Raw genomic sequence first — 7,759 nt, forward strand, 5'->3', positions numbered from 1 at the left:
AGGTTTATGCATTACTTAAAAGCCGCGAACGCGACGAAAAAATTTTACTCGTCATAAAACGATAAATAGTTTGTCAAATTTTTATTCATAAAAATGCAGTTTCAACTGCTTTTTATTTTATAAAATCCGTCTTCTTGCGCCACCAGAGGGCCTTTTAAACAATAGGTAGTCTGCTAGCGCTGGTCAGTAGCTCAAATTCAATACGAACGTTTGTTTCTTGAAAATTTGATCGATTTAAATACAGTATTTACTTTTAATATTTCCGATATGTCATCGAAAAGAAAACGTGTTGTATTATCATTAAAAGACAAATTAATCCACTTAGTTACTGGAGGGCATTTATTAGAATTAAGAACCTTCAGACGTGAAAAAACCAGTTGTTACATGTGGAAAATTAAAGATTTTTCAGGGGGTAACACTTTCGATTGCATGCAGGCAAGTGCTATATGCTGCCTGTCACAGTAATTACGCGAATATAATTAATACATACATACATATACTGTATATATATATCCTTTTAAGAATAATTGTTAAATTTTCGCCAATAGATGGCGGTACGTGTAAACTAGCAAATCGAATGGATAGAAATGAATCGATCTACAGAAGTCCAATATATATTTTAGGGTCGAATGTAGTTTGGTCTAATGAAGTATTCACCTGATTATAATCAATAAGCGACGCCGGAAGTTGATCACGTGCATTTTCAGGACACTCCACCTGTTATCAGTTTCGAGATGGATCCCTCCGATTTTAAAGTTGTGAAGTTACGGAAATTATTAACGAAAAAATTACGATGCTCAACTACTAATTTTCGAATATCTTTTGATACTGCAGGAGACATTTTTATAACACACTAATTCAATAATAAATCTAATATTGCTCTTTATCATCCATGTTTTTCTTTTTTTCTGTTAATGTCGCCTCTCATCGCCCAGTAAAGTAGCCGTCTTGCAAGAAATCGAATCTTAGCTCAAGTTTCACGGATCGACGTCGGTTTCGTTTGTAATTAGAGAATTAATAAGTGTTTTCTTTTAAAATCAGTGTAAGAGTTTATTATTTTAGCCGCCATCCACCCCACTGCTATTGTCAACAAGCTGTTAATTGTAAATAAAAGCCTCTTTCTTTCCGATGTGTTTACTTATCTTATGCAATTATCTTAATAGCTTTGTTGTAATTGATTTATTTCTGCTTCTTATAAAAATACTTATATGACGTTAAAATATTATATTATTTTTATCGATTTAAATATAAACTTTCTCATGAAAATTCTGTTATTTAAATGGCGAAAACTCACGGACATTTCTGTAGATCTCTACCTCGTCCGTATCCTTTGTGTTTTATGAATGTAATGATTAAACTCAATTTTATTATTTCAATTTTTGTAATTTAGAGACTAAAAACAATTTATATATATATGTTTGTAATGATTGTGTGATGTGTTTAAAAAGCAGTTAACATATACTGAAAAAACTTCATTACATAAATATTCCATTTAATTAGCTATAGAGAAAAAAGGAAAAAGTCAGAGATAGCAAAAATATTTAAATTTAGTAGACGAACAGTTAGTAAGTAATACAGTAATACCTCGACTTACGCGATTTTCAAATCTCGTCGATTCGTCTTTTGTTTGAGCTCCACGCAACTGTTGATTACTCATTCCCCACACACTATTGTTCAGCTTACATGTTCGAACGGGTCGCGCGGAATCGACACATAAATAACACAAAATAAATTGTAGCTATTTCTGTGTTTGTTATATCTACGGAGACTTGAGAGAGACTATGTGGTGATTTCTTCTAACCGTGAACGAATCAAAAGACGAGATAAGATTAACGAGAACATTTATTAACTTACATAAATCCAACTTGGATTTTACACATATTGCGAAATTATACCCCGATTTACGCAGTTATCGCTCGGTCCTACCGATCGCGTAAGTTCGGGGGTATTACTGTATCTGCATACAGAATATTGAGAGAGGAACGATTTCACTGAAAAAGGGAAAAGGTCGGCGGTGGACGATTCACTGCCGAAGAAGAAAACCAACATTTAAAACAACGTTGCGAAGTGGTATTTAATATTTTGTCCAAAAACCGGCGTTATCGATCACCATTTTAATTCTGTTGGGCATGATATTTACCAGCTGCTAACATATGTTGCTGTTGTTGAATCTTTCCCATCTTTCGCAAAGGGCTTCCCAGATTTCATCCGGTGTGGACGCATTAAATGGCTCTCTTACCATCTCCGCCCACAGACATTCTATGGGGTTTAGATCATCTCCCCTTCCTAGCCAGTTAATTAACGACGTCGCTGTTGATTTGACATTCTAGCCAGTTTCTAGTCAATCTGGCTGTGTGAATCGAGGAGCAATCATGGATGAACGGGACCTTTATAGATGGATTTTTCCCTTTAAAGGGAAAAATTGTCCTCTAGGTTATTTACGTATTGGGCGGCTGTCAGGTTTCCATTTATTCGCACCAGGGCACTGGGACCGGATGCAGTCATCCATGCTCATACTCCTGCAAAACAAAAGAAAAAAAATAACTTAAAAAAGCACGAAAATATGCATATAATTATAAATATAAGCAGCGCAATTTAGTTTTAATGTTTGTGTTATTGCATTGGTTATTCGCTATACAGTAGACCCCCTATAACGCGAGTTCCTATATAACGTAGATTCCTATAACGCGGCGAAAAAATTGCGACAATATTCGAATAAAGATGCTAAAAGGGACGCGTAAAACGTCATCGCGGACGATCAGCCGAACTACTTTCCGCCGTCCAGCGCCACGCTACGGAGAGTTTAAGCGGGTAAATTGAATTTACTATCGTCTGTACAGTATATATAAATTAGATACTGTATAGATAATTATATATTAACTTATTTTAACTTTATTATAATTATATATATATATATACTTTCCGCCGTATAGCGCCACGCTACGGAGAGTTTAGGCGAGTAAGTTGTTTACTATCGTCTGTACAGTATGTAAATTAGGTACCGTAAGTCTAATACAGTACTGTAATTTTATACATTTCTTGTGAAAGATACATTTCTTATTCAACAGCGATAAAAATTATTTCTATTAATGATGTCTCCAAAGTTTAACGAAGTTTTCGCAGAAAAATAACATCAGAAATCGCGGCCGCAGTTTGGTGCGCTGGTCCGCGACGAAAACAAGCTTAAGCAATGGCGACGTCGAACGATGCACACTCGGTAATCCTACAATTTTTTGTTTATAGCATAGTTTATACGGATTATTCCCAAAAAATTATACGTGTTTAGTCTAGAATCGATTAATTTTATGGAAGAAAACCTTTCAAACAGCCGTAGTCCGTAAACTTCACACATGTCGGGCTGTGACTGGCTCACATATTTAAGGATTCCTACAACGCGAAATTCGTATAACGAGGAACGTATCTCCGCGTTATAGGGGGGTCTACTGTACTTATTTCTAACATATTTTATAATTGCTTTCATTTGAACTACTTGTAAACAGGTTATATTAAACTATTGAAAACAATCTGATGATGTTTAAATATTATGAAGATAATTAAGATAATAAATACATTTGTATTTTCGTAATACTGTAAGACAATTATCAATTAATTAAGACCAATACATCACACATTATCATCGACTTTTCAGAATACTATTATCTTCGTAGAGATTTGCTATAGTATCCCATGCTTCCTTGGCACTAGTACGATGTTGGATATCGACTTTAACGTGGTCCCCAACTGTCAGGGCTATCGTTCCTAACGCCCTTCGATCAAAACTTTTTTCCTTTGCCATAGAATCTCGATCTGTTAACGGCGTCTCGATCGTTGCTCACAGATCTTCCTTCATCAATAGCATTTTTACGTAGAATTTTCATGATGATAAATTGAATGAACCATCCAGTTTTTGGAAATCGACGAACCCTTCCTTTGTGAAAGTATAGCCACGTAAATTTTCCATCTCACACGTTGTCTGTCAGATATTCCCACCAAATCTCTTATAAATCCAGTATCACACCGAACAAAAATTATAAAGACATTACTGGGTTACTAGGCCCATAAACTTTTGGCACGTGACAGCCACATACCTAACAATTCCAGAGTTCTATGCTCGTATGAAACACTTTAAGACACGTTTAGAACAAAGATAAACAAACGCCAGTGAGGGGCCGAGCATCGGAATGGAACGGAAAAGATTATAGATCGAGTTTGTCTTTAGTAATGTCATGTAATATAAGTAAAATTAACTATTTCATTACATCATTATTTCATACAAATAAAGTAAATTCTTTAAATTAATAATATTTTGTTAAATGGAGGGCATTGGCCATAATAAACAACACAACAGATGCTAGGATAATTAAAACTTATATCTAAATTAATCATAATTTGGCAAAAATTATCCGTCTGATAAGTGGAATTATTGCACACCGAGTAAAAACCGATTGGACACGAAGCGTAGGAGTAGGACTGCTTCAAAACCCTAAGATTTCTTGACACGGGTAAATTTATAATCGAATATCGATTCAATATATATTCAAAGTAAGAATTATTATATCAGTAAGAAAAGCAAAAATATAGAACCTTATCTACTGAGAAACTTCTGCTTCTTTGCCTTGGGCATACGTATTTACTATTGTGCCTTTCACCTCGGAGCCGATGAACCCAAACAACTCCAGTTGTATCACTAGAAAAAATTTTTTTCCATCAGAAACCTGACGATTTGCCATTCGTCAGTCCAATGACAGTATTGGTAGGCAAAGCCTAAACGGCCAATCAGAATTCACATTTGTTAAATTTTGCTTCTGGGCAGCCCTTCTACCCCTGAAGATTAAACTCCCTTAGTCTAATAATATAAATAAAACTTTATTAAGAATATTTTATTATAAGTTCATTACACTTATATGAATGCATCTTTTTAATGTCTAGGTATTATACTCAATTGCTATATACCTCCGCTTAACCGTATTTATAGAAACAGGTAAAGCTAATTCTGATTGAAGTATCCTTGCAGACAAACGTATTATCTTCGCAACGCTGTTTTAAATATTGATCCTCTTTGGTAGTGAATCGTGAACGACCTTTCGCCTTTTTCGGTGAAACCGTTTCTATTTCAACATTCTGTTTATAGATTTTAATCACTGTTCTTGTACTAATTTTAAACATTTTTGCTACATCTTTGACTGTTGCACCTTCTCTGTGCTTAATTTTCGATTTTCGAATTGTGTCTAATTTTCGGATGTCCTTTGAGGTTGCTTGACACATTTTTCTAATTTATAACTAGTCGAATATCACAACAAAAAAAAACTTTAATCACAGTTGATTGTATATGGTAGAAACTCAATCCTATGCATTAACAAGACTTTTGTCCTTCCTTGCCCACTTTTAAACTCCACATCTCTTCTCTCCACTAGCTCTACTGTCCTCCCACCTCTACTCTAACTCTCCTGCCATACTCCTCCCTCTCTGTTTTTCCCACCTTTTTTCTCCCCTTTTTATGGCTCTTTATCTATCACGTGCTTGAAGAGTTTGGAGTAACTCACCCCTGTGTGAAGCATTAAAAAATAATCCTCATATGACACCAGAAGGGGCCCATCATCTTGGGAATGGAGCTTATCCACTTTCTATAAATATGATGGTACAAGACAATGGTCATTTGACAAGAAAAGAGAAAATTTTCAAATATGCTCAAGTAGGCTAGTTATTGAGCAAGCATTTGGTCACTTATTTAGGCAATTTCAACAACTGAATCATTTGTTTATGTTTTGGGTTGATTGAATCCCGTTATTATTACAGCTTGCATTTTACACAACTTATGCATTATTCATAATGCCCGTATTAATCACTTTGTCCATAACATGTATACAGTAGAGCCTCGAAAACTTGGCCTAATGTGGACCGAAGGGTGGCTGAGTTTGTGAAAATGCCGGGTTATCGGGAATGGGGTTAAAAAAGGATAAGTATATATGTTTCCTCAGAAAATATTGTACTGTACTTGTATGTATTGTTTGCTTGAGAATACAACAGAGAATAAACTGCCCAAATACCCTTAAACAAAGGAAAAGTACATACTTTATGAAAGCATAGAGCCTTTACTACATGAAAATGAAAATTAATGAATACACTGTGTACAGTAATTTACCTGATAAGACAGACCTCAGAAAAATACTTTATGAGAGCTTTTATACTTTTATAAAGCTGTCTATAATGAAAATTAATTAACTAAGGATTTTTTTGCCCTGCCAGGATGTGGCCGAGTTATCCGGAGTGCCAAGTTATCGAGTGCCGAGTTTTCGAGGCTCTACTGTTTTAGAAAATTATGAGTATTTATGTTTTCAATGATTCTGCATCATCTTGGAACCAATGCAGTTGTGTCTGAAAATTTTCCAAGACCAGAAGATAACACAGAAGATATTGTGTAAAAAAGAAGATTGTTCTTACTGCCAGTAAGAACAATCTTCTTTTTTACACAATATCTTCTACACATGTATTAGAACTGCTATGTAATTAACATGTAGGAAGGTATTGTAATAAATATCTTCAAAATAAACTGTTGACTTTTTACTGTAAGCATTAACAGATTTTGTTGATGTCTTCCTCTATTCAACTTAACTTTGTTATGGCTACTATTAAGGAAAGTATTCACTCCTTGATTTTTACTTATAATCAAAGGAAGAGAAACTTTTTCTAATATTTTTCTCTTCTACCAATATAGCTACAAATTTGGCTATTAATCAGAACTTATGAATACCAAAATAAAAAATGTGACCAGATTAGAAAATATACATTGGAGTAAGTTAATTTTAAAAACTTCCAATCTGGTCACCTTTTTAATTGCGGTATGACAAGTCTTGATTAATAGCCAAATCAGTAGTTATACTGACAGAAGAAAAAAATATATAATTCTTGAATTTTAAGTTGACATAGCAACTTGTCATAGCAAAATTGAACCATCAGTGATAATCAGATATTCTACTTGCAATTATGTCATTTGGCTAATATCATGTATTAGAACTGCTATGTAATTAACATGTAGGAAGGTATTGTAATAAAATAAAATTTGTTCAAGCTAGAGATCTTGTATAACTAGAGTAATAGTAATGAAAGTGACTAATTGTAATCTCTGTCCACCTACTCTAAGTTTGTGAAACATGAACATTACAGTAATAAAATAATTATTATATTAATCTATATATATAATCAAGACAAGTTGATGATAATAATAAGAATAACTCTCCCGTGGTCACCACCTGGTCGTGGTGGGAGAGCCCAGTAATTTTACTGATCCANTTTTTATGGCTCTTTATCTATCACGTGCTTGAAGAGTTTGGAGTAACTCACCCCTGTGTGAAGCATTAAAAAATAATCCTCATATGACACCAGAAGGGGCCCATCATCTTGGGAATGGAGCTTATCCACTTTCTATAAATATGATGGTACAAGACAATGGTCATTTGACAAGAAAAGAGAAAATTTTCAAATATGCTCAAGTAGGCTAGTTATTGAGCAAGCATTTGGTCACTTATTTAGGCAATTTCAACAACTGAATCATTTGTTTATGTTTTGGGTTGATTGAATCCCGTTATTATTACAGCTTGCATTTTACACAACTTATGCATTATTCATAATGCCCGTATTAATCACTTTGTCCATAACATGTATACAGTAGAGCCTCGAAAACTTGGCCTAATGTGGACCGAAGGGTGGCTGAGTTTGTGAAAATGCCGGGTTATCGGGAATGGGGTTAAAAAAGGATAAG

Source organism: Centruroides sculpturatus, unplaced genomic scaffold (genome assembly GCF_000671375.1).
Source record: "Centruroides sculpturatus isolate CEXI.00-Female unplaced genomic scaffold, Cexi_2.0 scaffold2050, whole genome shotgun sequence".
NCBI lineage: Eukaryota > Metazoa > Arthropoda > Arachnida > Scorpiones > Buthidae > Centruroides > Centruroides sculpturatus.